Raw genomic sequence first — 21,176 nt, forward strand, 5'->3', positions numbered from 1 at the left:
GTTGTCTATATCCATATATATTGGAGAAATTCATTGTGGACAAATCTTATCCATCCATAACTCTCATGGTCGTTCATTCTCTAGACGTAGAGAAAGATCTATTTAGACCAAGAGATGATGGAAATGTGATATTGGGACTCAACGTTCCATAATGTCATTGGATCCACCAAACACAGTTAGTTGGTACTCAAGAATATCTTTCGATATCTCCAAGGCATCAAACATCTTGTCCTAGTTTTTCAGTTTCACAGAAATGTGAACACCAATATCATTGGATACATCGATCAGATTCCCACTATGTCAGATCATAGACAAGCTTAGCGTTCCTACTAGGTGTGGTAGCCCCCTCATGAAGAGTCTTCGAAACAGACCTCATGGCTACATCCACCAATCATTATCTCAACAATAATGTTTCTTTTGTTGCCCGGATGCAAACATCTTACATAATAAACAATATCACTATATTGCATATCTTGCAAGTCAAATCATGTGACTAATTTGCTCACGAAGTCCCTACCAACTTCTATGTTCTAGAAATATGTTTATGGAATTGGTATGTGACGGCTTCTAATTTTGCAAGAATCAGGGGGAGTATGTTCCTGAATTGTTCTTGCTCAATGCACCATATTATACTCCTTTTCCGTTCATGAGTTTACTATACAGGTTCTCATAAAGGTTTTCAATTAGGTAATACCAACACAAGATTGTATCACTACTAGGAAAAGGGCTATAGATAGGATTGACACTAATGGCGCACCTGGGAAGCAGTGCGCCACTACTATATACTAATGGCGCACCAGTTGGTGATGCGCCACTAATGGCGCACCAGACAAAAGGTGCGCCACTAGTGATAAATTTTTTTTCATTTTTACATACATACTAATGGCGCATCCTACCGAAGTGCGCCATTACTAGTTCTAACTAGTAATGGCGCACCAGACCAGGAGTGCGCCAGTACTGAATTTTTTTTTATTCTTTTTTTTTTGCAAAACTACTAATGGCGCACCGTGTCACAGTGCGCCATTACTAGTTTAAACTACTAATGGCGCACCGTGCCACAGTGCGCCATTAGTATATATATATATATATATATATATATATATATATATATATATATTTACTTTTTTGCAAAACTACTAATGGCGCACCACCTGCAGGTGCGCCATTAGTAACCAGGGTTACTAATGGCGCATTTGTGGGTGGTGCGCCATTAGTAACCTGGGACCCCAACAAGATATTTTGGACAACCCCACACCTACCCACTCACTTTCCCCACTTCATTCCCTCCACCTCCTTCTCCAAGCTTTCGGCTGCCTCCTCCTCCTCACCTCATTTCCACCATAGATTCATCAAAATTAAGTGGTGAAATTACCTTTTTTTGATAGGTAAGTAAGGGGAAAGCTATCTTCATGATGTAGATCTACTTTCTTTCTCCCTAGCTCGCTCCAACAACGTGCACATGCACTTTTTGTGGCCTAGCTAGATCTATGTATGTTTGTGGTGTTGCATGTGTTTGTGGTGTTGCATATATGTTTGTGTTTGCAGGTACCGGTATTTGAAATGCGATAGTTGCCAATATTTTGCCGGAATGTTGATTCATTTCCGTTTCGGCGAGAATTTTGGCACTATGCATTCTTTTTGGTCCTATTCTTAGGGAAGGTCATGCCAAATTTTTTCTTGGTTCTAAAATATTGTTTTGCTCTACCCCGCAGGCGACCATGGTCCGCACGATGACCGAAGGCATCGTGAATAGGTTTTTGAGCTCGGCGAAGGCCGAGATGCTTCAAAAGAACGAGACGGAGATAAGATGTCCGTGTCGAAGATGCAAGCTGAAGAGCCTTATTGCGGAACTGGATTCCGGGCAGGTGCGGGACCACCTGCTCTTACGTGGTTTCATGGATGGCTACCGGTGGCAAGGTGATGAAGATGACTATGAAGTCGTCCATGGGGGCCGGGCAAGAAATGAGGAAGGGCAACAAGACAAGTACCACCGCGGCGAGGGCGGGCGAGAAGACGAAGAATCTCCAGGACATGATCACGACGGTGATGCTGTACATAGTCATCATGTAGAAGATGTCGTACATGATAATGAGGAAGATCAAGACGAAGGGCATGATCATGAAGATGAAGATGCCGGAGCAGACGACGATGGAGGCTGGGTGCAGGACCCTCATATTCAAGAGTTGCTTCTCAAGCAGACGGATAACGCAAGAGCTGCCGCCCGAGAGAAAGCCAAGCTGGATCAACTGGAGATAGACGCGGTTACTCCATTGTATGAAGTATGCAGGCCCGAGGATACCCGCCTGAAAGTAACGCTCATGGCTCTGGAGATGAAGGTAAAACACAAAATGACCGACGCATGCTTCGATGAGAACATGTCATTCTGGCACGAACATCTTCCCAAGGGGAACAAGTGCCCGACCAGTTTCGAGGAGGCGAAGAAAGTCGTGTGTCCTCTGGATTTACCGCACGTGAAATACCATGTGTGCATGAACAATTGCATCATTTATCGGGACGAGCACGCGGAGTCTACCATATGTCCGGTGTGCGGCGTCACTCGATACAAGGAGAGGAAAAAAGCTCCTCGAAAATCGGTGTGGTACTTTCCGATCACTCCTCGTCTGCAGCGGTATTTCGTGGACCCTAAGGTAGCAAAGCTCCTGCGTTGGCACGCGGATAGGGAGGAGAAGAAGCGGGAAGATGATGGAAATGATCCGGAGATAAATAAAAAAGACAAGATGCTGAGTCACCCTAAGGATGCGAGCCAGTGGCAAGCGTTAAACTTCGAATACCCAGAATTTGGGAAGGATCCAAGGAACATCGTGCTGGGCGCGAGCACCGATGGAGTCAATCCGTTTGGCAGCCAGAGAAGCACACATAGCACCTGGCCTGTGTTTGTGTGGATGTACAACCTTCCTCCCTGGTTGTGCATGAAGAGGAAGTACATTCACATGAGTATGCTAATTGAAGGGCCAAAACAACCAGGGAACGACATCAATCTGTATCTGGGGCTGCTGAAGGAGGAGCTAGACACGCTGTGGAAAATGCCAGCCAATACGTGGGACGCCGCAGAGAAAGAATATTTCCCTATGAGAGCTGCACTGCTCACGACGGTGCACGACTATCTCAGTTACGGATCTCTCGCGGGGCAGGTAGTCCATGGATTTTCTGGATGCGTAAGGTGCATGGATGACACAACGTATCGCCAGCTAGATAGAGATCCCGGGTCTTCGAAAACTGTGTTCATGGGACATCGAAGGTGGCTTCGCGACGATGACCCGTGGAGGAAACGCAAGGATCTGTTCGATGGTGAAACCGAACCCCGAAAACGCCCGTTTACGAGGAGCGGCGAGGAAATAGACGAGCTGTTGAAAAATTGGAAAGACTGCCCACTGCCGGGAAAGAAGCAAAAGGCGCCAGAGCTGGGAAAGAAGCGAAAGGCACCAGAGCCGTTGCTGAAGGTATGGAAAATGAGGTCTGTTTTCTGGGACTTGCCGTACTGGAAGATCCACCGTGTGCCTCACAGCCTTGATGTCATGCATATCACGAAGAACGTGTGCGAGAGTCTGCTTGGTACCCTGCTCAACATGCCAGAGAGGACCAAAGATGGGCCGAAAGCAAGGGCAGACTTGAAATCAATGGGCATCAGGCAGGAGCTTCACGCTAATGATGATGATGATGATGATGATGATGATGAGGCGAAGCAGGACACAGAAAGTCGTCGCAAAGGCAAAAAGGCCAAGAAGACCAGAAATGACTACCCTCCCGCGTGCTTCACTCTAAGTCAGGAGGAGATCAAGCAGTTTTTCACCTGCCTCCTAGGAGTAAAACTTCCTTACGGTTATGCGGGGAAGATAAGCAGATACCTAGACCCAGCGAAGCAGAAGTTCAGCGGGATGAAGTCTCACGACTGTCACGTGCTGATGAATTAGATACTTCCAGTTGCAATCCGTGGGATCATGGACGCGCACGTCCGTGAAACGCTATTTTTCCTATGCAACTTTTTCGACGTCATCTCTCGGAAGTCGATTGGCGTAAGGCAACTTAGAAGGCTACATGAAGAGATTGTGGTGATACTATGCGAGCTTGAGATGTACTTCCCGCCCGCATTCTTCGACGTTATGGTGCATCTGCTAGTCCATATCATGGAGGATATCATCCAACTCGGGCCGACATTCCTGCACAGCATGATGCCGTTCGAAAGTATGAATGGTGTCATCAAAGGATACGTTCGCAACATGTCACGTCCAGAGGGAAGTATAGCCAGGGGCTTTCTAACCGAAGAGTGCATCTCCTACTGCATGAATTATCTAGGCATCGAGAACCCCGTTGGTCTGCCCGTCAACAGGCACCTCGGCAGGCTCGCTGGATGGGGTCACCGTGAGGGTCGCCGCGAAATGCATGTCGACTTTGAGGGTCGACTCGCCGACTTTGAAAGAGCAAACCTAGTCGCGCTACAACACATAGACGTGGTCGATCCTTGGGTGGTAGAGCACAAAACCTTTATTGAGAAGACGTATAATGACCGAGGCCAACAGAGGACGGACGGAGATATAATCAAAGAGCACAACTCATGTTTCACGCGTTGGTTCAAGCAGAAGCTTCTGTCGTACCCTTTACATGAGGATTCTTCCGCGGAAGAACAACTCATATTCGCCTTGTTACAGGGCGCCGAGCACAACCTGATGACCTATGAGGCGTACGATATCAACGGCTACACATTCTACACCGAGAACAAGGACATGAAGAGCGATGGTTATCAGAACTCTGGGGTAACGATGGAATCCTACACCGGCAACGACAAGGACAGATACTAAGGAAGGATCGAGGAGATCTGGGAGCTGAGCTACGCTGGAGAGAAGGTCCCGATGTTCCGTGTCAGATGGGTCAAGAGCGTCCTAAAAGAAGACCGGTATTTCACCACCATGGTTATACCCGAAGCCAAATCCAAGACCGCGGGTGCAAACGTCAGCGTGAAAAATGAACCATGGATACTGGCTTCCCAAGTGGACCAATGCTTCTTCATTACGGACCCGTCAAAGCCCAGTCGTGTTGTCGTGAGGAGAGGCAAAAGGAAGATCATCGGAATGGATGGAGTAGCCAATGAGCAAGACTTCGACAAGTACGACGACCCGAATATCGAACATGACGACGACGATGAAGTAGCAGCACACACCACAAGAAGAAGCAGGACCACCCTACCTAAAGGACGTCCGTTCCACAGAAGAACTCCATTTGCAAAAAAGAAGGGCAAGAAGATTGTGAACAGATAGCTAGCTAAGATCGATTGTATTTAAATCGCAATCTTCATTTCTCGATTGTATTTCATGGGAACTTTTTGATATCATGAATATTTTTAAATTTCATGGGCACTTTTTGAATTTATGAGGACACTCGATCTCGATCCCCCTCCATCTCGATCTTGATTCCCCCTCCATCTCGATCTCGATCCCCTCCATCTCGATCCCACCCGCACCCTCCCCCGCTAGCTCCACCGCCGCTGCCGACCCACTACAACCCTCCCCCGCTCCACCGCCGCCGACGAGCACCCGGCCCCCCGCACCCTCCCCCACTCCACCGCCGCCAACGAGCACCCCCCGCACCCTCCCCCGCTCCACCGCCGTCGCCGATGATATTTTCAAGTAACAAATTTGAACATATTTTTTAAAAAATTATTACTGTTTTTATAAAAAATATTACTGTTATGATTTAAACAAGTTTGAACATATTTAAACATAAATAAATATCAAACAACATTTAAAATGCATAAAAAATATTGGGGAGCCTGGGAATCGAACCCAAGACCTCCTGGTGTGTGTGCTGCGTGCTGACCAGTCGGGCTAGTGGGGGGGTTCTGTTGTGGATTGGGTTAGGTGGAATATAACCTGATTGCTCGAACTAAAAAAAACATTCTAATGGCGCACCCCCTGGTGGTGCGCCATTAGTAATCTGCCCCCATCCATACACTTCGTCCCTCTCCCTCTTGCCAGATCGACACTTCCTTCCTCTCCCTCCACCGCGCCGCTCCCTCCCTCCACCGCGCCACCGCCGCTGCCCCGACCCACGGCGCCGCAGCCGCCCACGCGCCCCCGCCGCCTCCCTCTCCCCTTCCTCCCCCTCGAGCGCCGCCTCCCCCTCGAGCCCTCCGTCATCTCCGCTCCGGCCACCACCAAATCTCTCTCGTCGAAGCTGCCCCTCGACGGCGGCTAGCCTCGTCGGACGCGCTCCTCAACGGCGGCGGGAGCCTCCCCGCGCGGCCTGGTTAGTCTCTTTCCCTCCCTCCCTCTCTCCCCCGCTCATCCCCACGCCCCCACGGGGCGGCGACCTAGGGTTAGGAGCAGGAGCTCGCCGCCGCCGCCCCGTCGTGCCGCCGCTGCTGCTTCTTGCGGCCGCCTTTCTCTAGCTCCCCCTCGGGATCTGCGCGCCATGCCGCGGCTGCTGCTGCTTTGTTGCCTCCGCCGCCGCCTGCCCGTGTGGGTTGGTCACCTGCTTCCTCTGCCGGCGCGGCGGGATGCCCAACGTGGGTATGGTTTGGCAGCGCTGTGTTGGTGAGCTGTTGCCTTGTTGGTGAGCTCTGTAGGTTCTGTAGGTTCAAATATGCCTGTGAATTTGTGGGAGAAAGAGAGTTAGTGTAGAGCAGTACATCCAAGAAAATATGCCTGTGAATTGTTATGCACAATGTACATACACGTGTAGGTTCAAATATTTTCTGTAGGTTCAAATATTTTCTGTAGGTGTACTTCAATGGTACATCTACTTTTTTGTCTGTGAATTGTAGTGCTAGTGTACGTCCTGATCCTAAACAAAAAAGTAGAGCCAATGAGCCAACCTGTACATACGTGTACGTGTATACCAAGTAAATATGCCTGTGAATTGTTATGCACAATGTGCAGATGTTAGTGTAGATCAGTACATCCAAGAAAATAGTTCATCAATAGTACTTCAATGCACTAGTAGTTTCCTCAAATCTTAATCAAGCTAAATCGATATTTAATGTGGGCATGTGCTGCCACACTTCTTTTTGTATATATCAAGAAGTCTGGACTGCTTGGTTTATTTTCCTTTGGTTCCTTTTCAGGTATCTGGTCTGAAATCAATTACTTCTAAGCATTTAGCTTTAGCAAGTCAAATTATCAGTTTCATACATTCTTTGATTCCAGGTAAGCATTTTTTCCCTACCTTCTATCTTTTTGCTGCACTGTTATTTATTGTATCCATACTTTCTGTTAATTTTGCCAGAACATAGAGTTCTGAAGGCTGACTATCCTGTCACTTCAAGTGATTGTGGGTTGCATTATCTTATCTTATTATATGTTTTTAGTTGATTATTTTTGTGTCTTGATTTGTTGGTGGGATGATGGTTTGGAAAACTGGAAACCAGGGTCCTTAAAAAGATATTTACAGAAATATAAGCTGGAGCGCTTTTGTCTCTCCCTAGAACTGTTAGTATTTGAGTAGCTAGATGTAGAAGGGTAGGGAACAACACAAACTTGAAAAAGTAGAAGCAATAGCTAGTTTCCAGCTTAGGGACCAATACCAGGTGTGTTGTTCCCCTTTGTTTATCTAGAGCCTGATTCATGTGATGGTGATAGCCTAATAGGCAATAGATTTATTTTGGTACAAGTAAACTGCCTTCCAGCCAACCAGAACTAACATTGCATCTAATTAATAAATTCACCAAATATGCAACATATATCCCAAGAGCCATCCTGTTCTTGCTACACCCAATATTTACTTAGGGAAAAGAAAATGCAAATGGCCATGTTGAAACAGTTTTTCTAGGAAATTTTCATGAAACATCCCCCTCTTTAGTTACAAGCATTGCTGCTCTAATCGGTTGGGTGCGCATTAAAAATTCAGTCTAAAAGTCAGTTAAAGTTTCAGTTTTAGAGTAATTTTCAGTTTGTAAAACTGAGAAGTGTATTTTTCTATTTTGAAACTTAGTGTAACTATTTTCAGTCATGCATGCTGTAACTTGAACTTGAAGAACTCCTTAGATAGTTTTTTAGTCTCCTTATACAAAACAAGCTGAAGTTTGAAACCTATTTCTCCTAAGTAGACACTCAAAAATTGCAGACAAGTAGACACTGAAAATTGCAGCCATGTCAAAGTGTCATTTCATTTGGGAGCAGTAACTATAAGAAAAGGAAGTGAGTTGAATTGCAAAAAAATGGAAGGTGAAATGAAAAGAACATTGCTCTATGTGAAAACTGTATGTGCAATCTACAAATGTGAAAAACTGTATGTGCTGTCATAGGTGCTGTGCTGTCAAAAACTGTATGTGCAATCTCCAGAACAATTATGCTTATGTGAAAACTGTATGTGCAATCTCCAAATGTATCATCATAATGTAGGTGTTGTGTTGTGTTATTCTTCATGCTGAGAACTTCAGCTTTTTCAACTTGCTGGACTATATGTTCATTGGTACTACTTGTGATGATGCTGCTGTACTACTTGGGAATTTTGTCAACTTGTGATGCTGCTGTTGTACCCCGAGAGGCCCTTGAGTTTGCCGGAATGTCGATTAACTTCCGTTCCGGCAAATTCGGGTACTCCATATGTCCTATTTTCAGCAAAGGTCATGCTGAAATTTTCTGTGAATTTTAGCATGACTTTGCTAAAAATCAGACATATGGGGTACTTGCTACTAATGCATGGGCCGGGGTATCTTAGTACTTAATTAAGTAGGATCAACTGCCCCTTTATTCTTGCTGCATTAAACCATAGGTGGCAATAGAGCCAAGTGATTAGGCCCAACTTAGAATTCTCCTTAGCATCGATAAACCCTAGATGATAAACCCAACATATGTGGCAATAGAGCCAAGTGATTAGTGCCAAGTGATTAGGCCCAACCTAGGGTGCCTCGGCATCGATAACCCTAAATGATGAAAACTTAACTTAGCATTTAGGGTGCCTCGGCGTCGGCAAACCCTAAATGATGAAACCTTGGCTTTTAGGGTGCCTCGGTGTCGATGAGAATCTAAATGATGTACGCTTAGGCTTTTCGGGTGCCTCGGCGTCGACAAACCCTAAATGATAAAAGCTTAGCTTTTAGGATGCCTCGGTGTCGACAAACCCTAAATGATGAGACCATGATCTTGTTCCTTGACAATAACCAACTTTTTGACCAAACTTTTTTCCTATTTAGAGAGAAACATGGCCCACAACGATGAGGCCGGCGGTTCAGGCGACAAGCAATTCTGGGAGCTATCCCAGAAGATGGAGGAACAACCTCACCGCTATGAGGACGCTGCGGAAGACACCGATCCTGACTACACAACCCTTAGTGGAGTCGGGAATGACACCACTGATGGTGCCGCCGAGGATGCCACCACTGTTGATGGCGGCGCACACACAGATGGCAGCCAACCGAAGAAGCAAAGGAAGGACCGGCGCCCGAATGCGCTTAGCACCCTCAAGGAGGAATTTACTCAAGTGGACTCCGACGGGCATCCAACGGAGCCCAAACATATAGTCAAGGGGTACTCGCTTCAGCTCGGGTGCATTCTCCGGAGCACCGTCTCGATCAACACCGAGAACCTTAGGCATAAGGACCGAGGGAATTTGCGCAACCTCCTCTTCACGAAGCTGCACGAACGATATAAGTTCCCGCCGATTTTGAAAACACAGGCCTCTCAGGGAATAAAGTGAACAGTGCCGCCCTCACGAGGATGAGCATGGCCCTGTCTACTTGGAGAAGCGCGATGAAGAGAATGATTGATAAAGGTGATAGTTATGAGAAGATCAAGGCGAAATATTATTCGATCAGCGAAGATGACTACAAGGAGTTCAAGACCAAGTGCGAGAGCAGCGCAACCTCCGAATCAAGTCAGTGGGGGAAAGAAATGCGGGAGTTGAACTTAGAGGAACACAAACTCGGTCCCGGCGGTTACAGAGTGGCGGAGCCTATATGGGACAAGGAGGACGCGGAGCGTGCCGAGCAAGGCCTACCGCCTTCGAGAAATACAGCGGTGACAAGCAGACCAGGAACTTTGTCAGGGCCCAGTACAAGGAGGACCCGATAACAAAGGAGCTTACCACGGATTCGAAGACCAGGGCGCTTGAGCTTGTTCTGGTAAGGAATACACCCCCGCGTAATTAGCTCCATATGGTTGCACTCTAATTAATCCCCAATATTTCTAAATGGTTCACGTTCCTTCCGCAGGAAACTGAAAGTAGTAGCACGGGGTCGTCTCAGAGCTCCCCTTTCGAGACCCCTTTAAATAGGGCGTTGAACGTAATGAAAAACAAGGATAATCTCACTAAGCCGACGTCAGCTGGTCGTGTGGCCGGCAAAGGCTTGTCCACAAAATGGGGGTCATACTATACCGCTGGTGTGCGGAAGGAGAAAAAGACCAGCTCGGAAAGCCAGACGCGCGAGGTTGAAGCACTCAAGGCACAAGTGGCGTGGATTCCGGAGCTTGTCCAAGAGCAAGTGGAACAACAACTCGGAACGAAGCTCAACGCCATGGTGCCTACGTTGATTCATGGGCTGATGACGTGGATTGCGGGCGGCCAACAGGGGCCTCCCCCGGTTCCCAGCTTCACGGCCAGCAACTCGCACAGCACGCAGGCGGCGCCATTGGTGTCTCCGGCGACGCCATTGGTGTCTCCGGCGGAGGCGGCATTTGTGTCTCCGGCGCCGGCACGGGCATTGGAGGTTAATGCACCTAGGTGTACACCGGCCGGCACCTCACCAGCAAGCGCCCCCTCCGTCAGTTGCACGCCCGCCGTTGGCGGTGCCTCGACATTAGCCGAGCTCGACGACATCACGGTAACTAAGCCTCTCGGCCGATGACTTCATCTCCTTGCCTTTGACTGGGCATCCCTGACGCCCTACATGTTTTCGCAGGGCGCCGCCGACGTTCCTTGCACTCTTCTGCACTTCGTGGGCGGCGAGTTGGTCGATGTCGCCAAGGGCAAAATCGTTCAACCGGGCAACCACATGTTCCACGGTAATCCGATGGCACCCACAGTGTATAAGGTTGAAGTGGTTCGGGTGCTGCCAGGCTGCGACGAGCTGTTACCTCCGATTCGACCCGCTGGGGCCGACGAAGAAGATGAGATGACCCTCAGCGCCTGCGTAAACTGGCCCCTGCTTTGGCCGAAGAGCCAGATTCGTTTGGGGGCGGGGGACACCACCCCACAGACAAGACCGCCAGTCGTGCCGGCGCTAAGCCATGGCAAGAACGCCGCAACGCTATCGGACCTGCCGGACATCCCTATGCCGGACATCCCTATGGCACAGGATACGGACATCCCTATGGCACAGGATCCGGACGACGACGACAACGACGACGGTACATTTACCAAAGTCGATAAGTACTTTGCCGAACATGGGTACGCTGACGATTTCTGCGGGCGTCTTTCTCAAGAACCCAACCAAGATGACCGCAATCTAGCTGATACGACGGAGAAATCCAATTGCAACAGGCGTCGTCTGGCGTTCAGTTCTCAGGAGACGCCTCCAGCTCCCGCCTTCACCAAGCCTCAAATAGCTAAGGTGCGAAATATTATCAGCCCCAACACGCTCAAGAAGGCGGTCTGTGAGCAGAACTCGGTCCCATTACAGGAGATCAATAAGAAGGGATGGAAACGAAAGACTAACAAGGGCGCCGGTGCGAGCCAGCCGGCACCGAGTTCGATCCGTGCTCAAGACGGACCACCTTCACCTAAGGATATCTCGAGGAGGGTGCATGTGGTGGGTAGGGCGATGCTACCACCAAATATGCTCAATGCTGCAACCGGCGCTATACGGAGTCTGCACGACAGTGTTCTTTCTTTGGAGAAGCGGTGTCTCAGAGAGAATGATGTGGCATACCCGGTTTTCGTGGCCAAGGTGCCAGAGGGTAAGGGCTTTGTGGATGGCGACATCGGGGGTACGATCGTCCTGCGGTTTGATGACATCTTTGCTATGTTTAACCTTCATCCGCTGCACTACACCTTCGTTCGGCTATTTTCGCTGAGTATGGAGATGCGGATCATTAGAGACAAGACCCCAGACATCGTGATAGTCGACCCCTTCTACATGCGTGCCAAGCACTTGAGCAGCGCTGGGGACAGCCAAGTTGCGAGTTCACACCTCGAAGGCATCATTCTGGCAAACCCAGATAAGGATAACTTCCTTGTGGCTTACTTTCCCGAGTAAGTCATCCCTTAACCGCCCCGTAACATATGATTTCTTAGATTTCGATCGTTCTTTTTTTCTAACATTCCATGTTCTGTGCAGTGACACACATTGCACACTCATCCTCCTAAGCCCGAAATATTCCATGGCCACGTATTTCGACCCGAACCGTAACTCCAAGATAGACTACACAAATGTCAAGAAAGTTCTTGATGATGTTCTCCCCGGCTACGCCAAATCTGGAGGCACCTTCACCAGGGCAGTTCGTAAGTACGGCAAGCACACCTTCTCACACAATACGAAGTTCTGCTGCGTCAAGCAGCCGGCTGGCGGTCAGAAGGATGCCTACTACGCCCTCCATCACATGCTGGCGATCGTAAGGGACCATCATCACCTTCTGCTACTAGATAGTCTCAAAGATTGGGCCGCGAGGTTGTCGGCAACCCAGGACGCGGACCTCAGACAAGAATTCTTTCGCATCCAGTCGGAGTTTGTGGACATCATCCATCAAGATGTCCTTCATACCTCGGGGCAGTTCTTCCGCAGATATCAACCGTTCAACAGTGAGATAGATGGAATGCTACAAATGCAGGGTGACAACGACCGCGATTTCATGACCATCACGACAGACGACGGCTTCATCCACGCTCCTGTCCGATGAGTCGAGTCGAAAGTAGTGATGTGTAGTTTTGAAACATTGATTGGCTCATGTTGTAATTAAACTTTAATGAATTCGTATGTCTCTTTGGTTTGGACAGTCGTTCAACTTAGATGTAATCGATGCTATTTATTAGTAGGACCATGAATCGTGCTATTAATGTCTTGCTTTTCTCTTTCGATCCTTTTGTTGCATATTTACATATTTCTTATGTATTATCTGTTGTTTGGCTTGTGCATAGAGATGCCGTCATATGTCATGTACAAGGGTAAGGTTCCCGGAGTCTACGACGACTGGGAGGAGTGTTGGAGACAGGTTCACCGTTTCAGCGGTAACAGTTACAAAGGGTACACCACTAGGGCAGAGGCCGAATCTAGATACGCTCGCTATCTAGCGGGAGAGAGGAGGGAGCGTTGGAGGAACCGGATGAAGACCAGTTTGATCGCGATGATGCTTATCGTGATGACTGCAGCTCTCTTCTATGTGATGGTAGTTTAGATGATCGATATCGACTTGTAATGTGAAGACAAACTCGATACTCGCGGTCTTGAGACTTGTAATGTTTTATCTTTGTTCAGTGTTTTGAATTCGGAGACTAATATGATGAATTGTATTCGGAGACTAATCTTCTATTGTATTCGATGAATCTGCTGTTGTTGTGTGCTGCTGTCTATATTTTATCCAATAATATATTTTGTAACCTGTGCAAAAATCAGAAAAGGAAAAAAAATATTCATACTAATGGCGCATCACCTCAGAGTGCGCCATTAGTATGACAAAGCACATGGTTACGTATGCCCCCCCGGGAGGCATACTAATGGCGCATGTTCTTACATACTAATGGCGCACCAGTGGTGCGCCATTAGTAAAAAATACTAGTGGCGTGCTACTAATGGCACATCGGTAGTGCGTCATTAGTAGGCAAAACCGGTGCGCCATTAGTAGGCCTTTTCCTAGTAGTGTATGTCATACTTTTCGTTTTCCCCACCGGGATTTTTAGGAAAGTATATACGACATATTTATTGTCCTCTAAACTCTATGGTTCTCACATATTGAGTAAGGGAGACAACAACTATTATGTGTTGTAGCATTTTCTCCTTATTTCCCCACTGGGTTTGAAGGAGTTTTGGCAACGTATCAAATACATATCTCCTCACATTTTTCCCACAGGGTTTTTGGAGGAGCTTTTTAGATGATGATACTACATAAACTAGTGCAGATTAGGGGGAGTGTTAAGAGTTAATTAACATGTGTTAATTATGGGGGAATCTTCCCTTGTCTAACCGCAGGCAATTACCTTCTAGGCAACCGTCGCGTCGGTTTCTCCTTCCCCGAACATGCGCCTCTTGTGAACAGTCATGTTGGTTGCCGTCTGTATAAATACCTTTGTCATCTAATGAAACGACACCCAAATGAACTACTATTCATTACTTGTCTCTCATTTCTACTTTACAACAGTTTCCAAGCATTGCAATACCGTTTTTTCTCACTTTTACCACTTGCTACCTTGCTGTATGAACCCTAGGCCTTGTTTTCAAGCATTGCAATACCGTTTTTGCTCACTTTTGTTACTAGTTACCTCGCAGTTTTTATTTATTCAAATTTTGAAAATATATTTCTACCATCCATATTACACTTGTATCACCATCTCTTCGCCGAACTAGTGCACCTATACAATTTACCATTGTATTGGGTGTGTTGGGGACACAAGAGACTCTTTGTTATTTGGTTGTAGGGTTTTTTGAGAGAGACCATCTTCATCCTACACCTCCTACGGATTGAGAAACCTTAGGTCAACCACTTGAGGGGAATTTGTTGATGTCCTACAAAACTCTGCACTTGGAGGCCCAACAATGTCTACAAGGATAAAGTTGCTTAGTAGACATCACAACCCCCGGCCCCCGCGAAACTGCCGTCACGCGTAGCAACCGTCATCGCCCGCGACAACCGCCATCCTCCACAACATCCGTCTGCGCTTAATTGCTTGTATCTGCGTTGGTATTTCCCTAAGGAGGAGAGGATGATGCAACACAAAAACAGTAAGTATTTCCCTCAGTTATGAAACCAAGGTTATCAATCAAGTAGGAGAACCAAGCAACACTATGTAAACAACACCAACACTATGTAAACAACACCTGCACACAAATAACAAATACTTGCAACCCAATGCGTAAGAGGTGTTGTCAACCCTCCTAGGTATTGAGATAAATTAAATTGTATGAGATTGGATAAATAGATCTAGCGAAAACACAAAATAAAATAAATAAATAAAAAGTGTATCAAGGTATTTTTGGGTATTTGGAATAATAGATCTGAAAACAATATGATAGAAAATAGACCCTGGGGCCGTAGATTTCACTAGTGAATTCTCTCGAGAAAAGAACATACAGTGAGTAAACAAATTACAGTTGGGCAATTGATAGAATATGATGATATCCAAGGCAATGATCAAGTATATAGGCATCACCTCCAACATTAGTAGACCGAACCGATTCTGCATCTACTACTATTACTCCACACATCGACCGCTATCTAGCATGCATCTAGTATTATTAAGTTCATGGAGAAACGGAGTAATGCAATAAGAACGATGACACGATGTAGACAAGATCTATTCATGTAGGAATAGACCCCATATTTTTATCCTTAATGGAAATGATACATGTGTGTCACTTCTCCTTCTGTCACTGAGATTGAGCACCGCAAGATCGAACGCATCAGAAAGAACCTCTTCCCATTGCAAGAAAAATCAATCTAGTTGGCCAAACAAAACCAAAGTTTCAGAGAGGAAATACGAGGCTATAATAATCATGCATATAAGAGATCAAAGGAGACTCAAATAATATTCATATATAGATATGATCATAAAATCAATTCATCGGATCCCAACAAACACACCGCAAAAAGTCATTACATCAAATAGATCTCCAAGAACATCGATGGAACATTGTATTGAGAATCAAAAAGAGAGAAGAAGCCATCTAGCTATTGCCTATGGACCCGTAGATCTGTGGTAAACTACTCACGCATCATCGGAGGAGCACCAATGAGGATGATGAAGCCCTCCATGATCGTGTTCCCCTCCAGCAAGGTGCCGAAAAAGGGCTCTAGATTGGATCTTGTGGTTCTGGAACTTGCGGCGGCTGGAATTGTTTTTCGTCGACTCCCCTAGGGTTTCTAGAATATTTGGGTATTTATAAAGCTGAGAGGCAGTGGAGAGGGAGCCTGTGGGCCCCACTACCCACCAGGGCGTGCTAGGGGCATTTGGCACACCCTAGTGCCTTATGGGCCCCACGAGCCTCTCCTCCGATACTTCCTTGGCTCCCAAGTTGTCTTCTGGGCAGAAAAAAATCTCCAAAAAGTTTCGTGGCACTTGGACTTCGTTTGGTACTGATATTCTATGAAGTAAAAAACAAGCAAAAAATAACAACTGGCATTGGGCACTGTGTCAATAGGTTAGTCCCAAAAAATGATATAAAGTTGCTATAAATGAATATAAAACATCCAAGAATGGTAATATAATAGCATGGAACAATAAAAAAATTATAGATACGTTGGAGACGTATCAACGCTCTTTACCCCTTTAATTGATTCGTTGGTCCAGATTCCTCTATTCCGCGCCCCCACCGCCGCCGCTCATCCCCTCGGTAGTGGTCCGCCTCTCATCTTCTCTGTTGTGATTGTTTCCCATCTATTTGTTCGATTCTCGTAGTGGCTGAGTTTTGCTGATGTAGTTCATTTTTGTGAGCAGGCGATTTTCTTCGATTTGAAGGCGGTGCTCGCGTGGGCTCAGTGGGCAGAGGAAGGTTTACCTAGGGTTTTGTCCGATTTCCTCATTTTTTTGCTTGTATTCTTGACATCGTCCTTGCTTGTGACGCAAACACCATGTCTTCGCCAAGCAGAGCAGATGGAGGAGATCAAGGTATGTGGACTTCATGCCTCCCCCTTATTTATTTTTTATCTTGTTTTTCTAGTTGTGTTGCTCATCCTGTGGATTCTATTTTTGGTGTGTTATTTCTCAACAAGGTGGTATCTTGTTTTTGATGTGATTATCTAGTTATTAATTTTGTTTTTGCTTTTCTGAATCCACTAGGTAATTTTGTTGGCACTGGCCCTAATGATGATGTTTATTATTCACGGATTGGATGGTGGTAAAGATGAATGTGGTCAGGCAAGCCTTGAAATGGATTCACCAATTGAAACCTCACCTACAAGTGTGGCCCCTCCTTCTGGTATGTTGCTGTTTGAATCAATGTGTTTCTTGTAAGCTACATTCGTGTGTGTGTGTGTGTGTGTGTGTGTGTGTGTTGTGAACTGCATTATTATTCATTTGTGTGTTTTCTATATTCGATGTGCATTCTTTCGTTTTATTGTATATACTGCTTATTTAATGTTGTACAAACTACAAAATAATAATGTGTGTGAATTGTGAACTGCATTATTATTCATTTACATACTTGCTATTTTTGATGTGCATGCTTTTGTTTGTTGTATATGGTGTTTATTTGATGTTGTACAAACTGCCGATGGCTTTGTGAAGTTAGTCAACAATTTTTTTTCGAGAATTCTTTTCCTTTATAATGTTTTTGTATGTTGCACTGCATTATATGGATAGGTGAGCTGCATTTTGTTCATTTGCGCACTTAATCACCGTAGTTATACTTCATTTCGACGGGACGATTGATTTTTCCGCCTGGGTTTGAGGAGGTTACTCACTTCTTTGACCATTATTTCGCAGAGGGTGCCGTTGGTGTGAGCTCGGACCAGAGCTTTAGGCGGTCTGTGTTGTCTGAAACACAGTCACAAACTGTTAATGGTACAGAGGAGGTTACGCAGGAGTGGATGGTACCAGCGCTATTTCATGCTTATGAATTGAAGAGACGCAATAAGTCGTTGAGGTTTGAAAGTGATTCAAAGCAGTATGAGGAGAAAGAGAAGCATAGGAGGGCTGTAGATGCTACCAAGAGTAGCAAATTTGGTAATGTCAAGCAGCGTGTTTTGCAGAAGAAGAGTCCGAGTTATGTTGTTGAGCAAGGTTGTACTCCTCAGCGCGGTCCTCGTGTTGCTTGCATGGAAAAGACTTCAGTAAGAGAACTGTTGAAGCTGGTGCAGAGGATATGCAGCGGAAGCGAGCGCATGTCGGTGATGAGCCCGAGCCCGACGACGATGACTTTGTGCTTGGTGATTTTGTGAGGGATGTTCAATCTGGGAGATGTAAAGGTTTTGGTCCATCTAAGAGTCAACATAAGCAGCCGCGTGTTGATACTGACGAAGATGTGGTTGCTGACTCAGGTGGGGAGGCTGATGTTGTTCCAAAGGGTTGTTGAAGTGGTGCCTTTGTTTCTTGCATTGTTATTGTATTTGTCTTGTTTGTCTCTTACTAGTAAGCTTGCACGTGCACGATAGCATAATAATAAAAAAATCTCATCCATCTAGTTTAATTTATGAACCAACAAATGAACATCATATATAAATTTTCAGATGCAAGATTTTACCAAATAGTTATAGAGAACATATTGCAGTTCCGAATCTCTCAAGTATCAAACAGCACAAACAAACATCTGCTCATTGTAATAAATTCCTGGTCATCTAAAAATCTAATAGCCGAAATAAGCCATACTCATCTAAGCATCAAATAAAATTATATTCATTTGAAGCACATTGAGTATTAAAGTGCAATGTTTCGTTTCGTTGCAAAAATAGTACAATATTCCATTCACGAAATCCTCAAGTATGCATACACACAAATATGAAGTACATCCATGTTACATCGCAAAAACATTTGTATTACGTCTTGAAGAAAATACACTCATATTCCATAACAGACAAGCATATTATTCTTGAAAACTTAACACGAGCAATGTCGGATGTATTAATAGGAGTGGATTGTTTTACAACCGGATCGATAGAGCCAGGCTTTGCCTAGCAGAGAAGAAATTGGAGGAGCAAAACCGCAGCCCCATCATCCTGAACAACTCTAACAAAAGCATGTTTCCTCTTCCTCACTAACACTCTGATCATTCCCTCAAAAACAAACTAATCATGATCTTGAATGTGGCAGCGCCGATTCCCCTGTAACATATGAGGTCTCATGCATGTATAATAACCAGTAAAAAATCTCCCACTTGTGTGTCCATTGAAATGTCAGTACAAAAATTAGCAGTAACCAGTAGATGGACATCTTGTTTCTTCAAAACTTATGTACAATAAAACTGGGGATGAATGAACAATCCCGGTAACCAAACCATAGCATTCTCGAGATGACCACCGCCACCGATGGCTTGCCGCCAAGCTTCACCCATGTGCCCTCCACTAATCTCCTGACCAAGGTTCTCCTGCTCAGAAGAGCTATGACTATGACATGCGCCTCCAGTGCTACCACCTATAGTATGGGTGAGGTATCATGTGTGTCGCCCGGTCCTGTTTTAATGTTATGGCCAAAACATATCATGTTCATTTAAACTTGATGTCATCTCTAAGATTACCTATTCACATGGATATGGGATTCATCAGAATTTCAAATCTAGTAATGACATGGTATGAGCATCATATGGAATTCTAAGAGACGGCAATTTCAGTAGAAATACTTATGAACAAAGATAATAAATTATCCTTTTGTACAAACCAACCCAAAATATTTTTCCAACTCCACAATGGTTGTAAATGGTGCTCCATTGGTAACCTCACCCGAGATAATTGAATAGTAAAATCACTTCCAAGTAGCTGAGAACCAAAACATTGGATATCAATACTGAATCATATATGGATTCAGATACTCGAAAATAATATACAGATTTAATTACACATGATCATTCAAGCTAGCTTTTCTAGAGATTGTTTAGAAAATAATTATTCAAAGCATTACAAAGAATTGTATAAAATATTATAAAACACATGATATGCGACATTCATACAAGCTGACCATATACTTTAAGCATGCTCAAGGTAAATCTGTCCAGATATGAGAGTTACATTCATTGAATATAAAGTAAACCTACTATTTATGCTTCAGCACAACTTATCAAAAGGATGACGACCACACCTGGATCATGTAAACTTAGGAGCTTGATGGCGTGCACAGATACAGGCTGTTGCTTGTAGGGTCATTGTTCACGCAGATCTTTGGCGACCTCCTCCACCACCGGCGTGACTCCGTGAGGCCAGCACAAGTGACATTTGCTGTTGCTGGAATGTGATCCTAGTGGCAGAGGGTCTGCGGGCAGGAGGGGACGGTGCTGCCGTACCTAGGTTGATACTTCACAAAAAAAATTTACATGATACAACATATCAGAACATAACGAAGGAAAAGAGGAACTTAAAAAAAAAAGATGCAAATTGAAATCAAAGGCACATCAGCAATTGTAAGAAAGCGGACAACGCCGAGCGACTGAAGCCAGTGCCGATTGATCTCGCAGCAAAATAAATAATTTCTGCAATATAGATAAGCACGTACCTCAAACTGTTCCGTGCGTGCGTTGGCTGCTGAGCATCCAACCGGAATCGTTCATAGCAGCCAGCCATCTGTCTTTTTGTGTTGCTTCAGTCAGCTTGCTGCAGGATCTCGTTAGGACCAAATTGGATCATCGTGCTTCCCACGATTGTGCTGCCCGAGTGTATGCTGGAGGAGCCGGTCGAGCTCGTCGGGGCGTGCACGACGTGGGCCTAACCACGCGAGCAGCAGGATAAGGCCGCTCCTGGCCGCCGCTTCGTCCCTAGCACCAGCGGCACGCGCGGGCCGCCATCGCCTCGGCACATGCACAAATCCGGCGGGATCTGCCCGCGCCCCATCGGGCGACCCATGCCCCGACGGTAGTGCCTCTCACTTTGTTCACGCTCGTTGGAGCGGCGGATGAGGGGATGGACGCGGCCGACGGCGGTCTTGCGGGGGGCCACCAACGGCGACGTGGGATGGCGCTAGTTGCCAGTTGCTGGACGGCGGCGGCGTGATCTGGGAGAAGGAGGAGGCGACAGGTAGGGGAAAGGATGCAGACGTGCGCTATCGTGGGGCCTACCTTGACGGCCTCTCTGAGGATGCGGGGGCGGGGGGCGGGGGGCGGGGGCAGAGTTTTCGTCCGCGCGTGGAAATTGCTAAACGTATTTCTCGCTGAGGGTTAGCTTAATCTTTACGGTTAGATCTAATTAAACCATCCTGATCGTAAGGCTGTTATTAGTCCGTGTTGTTATTTGTAAATTTTTTTTTGCGGGCGTTGTTATTTGTAACCGAGGCTGGGTGAACTTACTCCCTCCGTCTCAATTTACACGTCCTGCGCGTATATTTAGGTTGTCAATTTTATCACCCTAATATAATCTATATAACATAAAAATTATAACTTTTAAAAATAGAATATTTAAAGTTTATATTGGTATATTTTTTGTAATATATGACTTGTA

The 21,176-nt window shown here is 45.9% G+C and overlaps 1 long non-coding RNA gene across 1 annotated transcript; it reads right to left on the reverse strand.

The window, feature by feature from the left end:
* Positions 1 to 18,860: 18,860 nt before the first annotated feature.
* LOC123137952 (uncharacterized) lies at positions 18,861 to 20,809 on the reverse strand. The gene is made up of 2 exons (XR_006468605.1): positions 20,239 to 20,809; positions 18,861 to 20,040 (listed from the first exon to the last, which is right to left on the reverse strand). It is a non-coding gene; the product is annotated as an uncharacterized lncRNA (long non-coding RNA).
* Between the last annotated feature and the right edge of the window lie 367 nt (positions 20,810 to 21,176).

Source organism: Triticum aestivum, chromosome 6B (genome assembly GCF_018294505.1).
Source record: "Triticum aestivum cultivar Chinese Spring chromosome 6B, IWGSC CS RefSeq v2.1, whole genome shotgun sequence".
Taxonomy (NCBI): Eukaryota; Viridiplantae; Streptophyta; class Magnoliopsida; order Poales; family Poaceae; genus Triticum; species Triticum aestivum.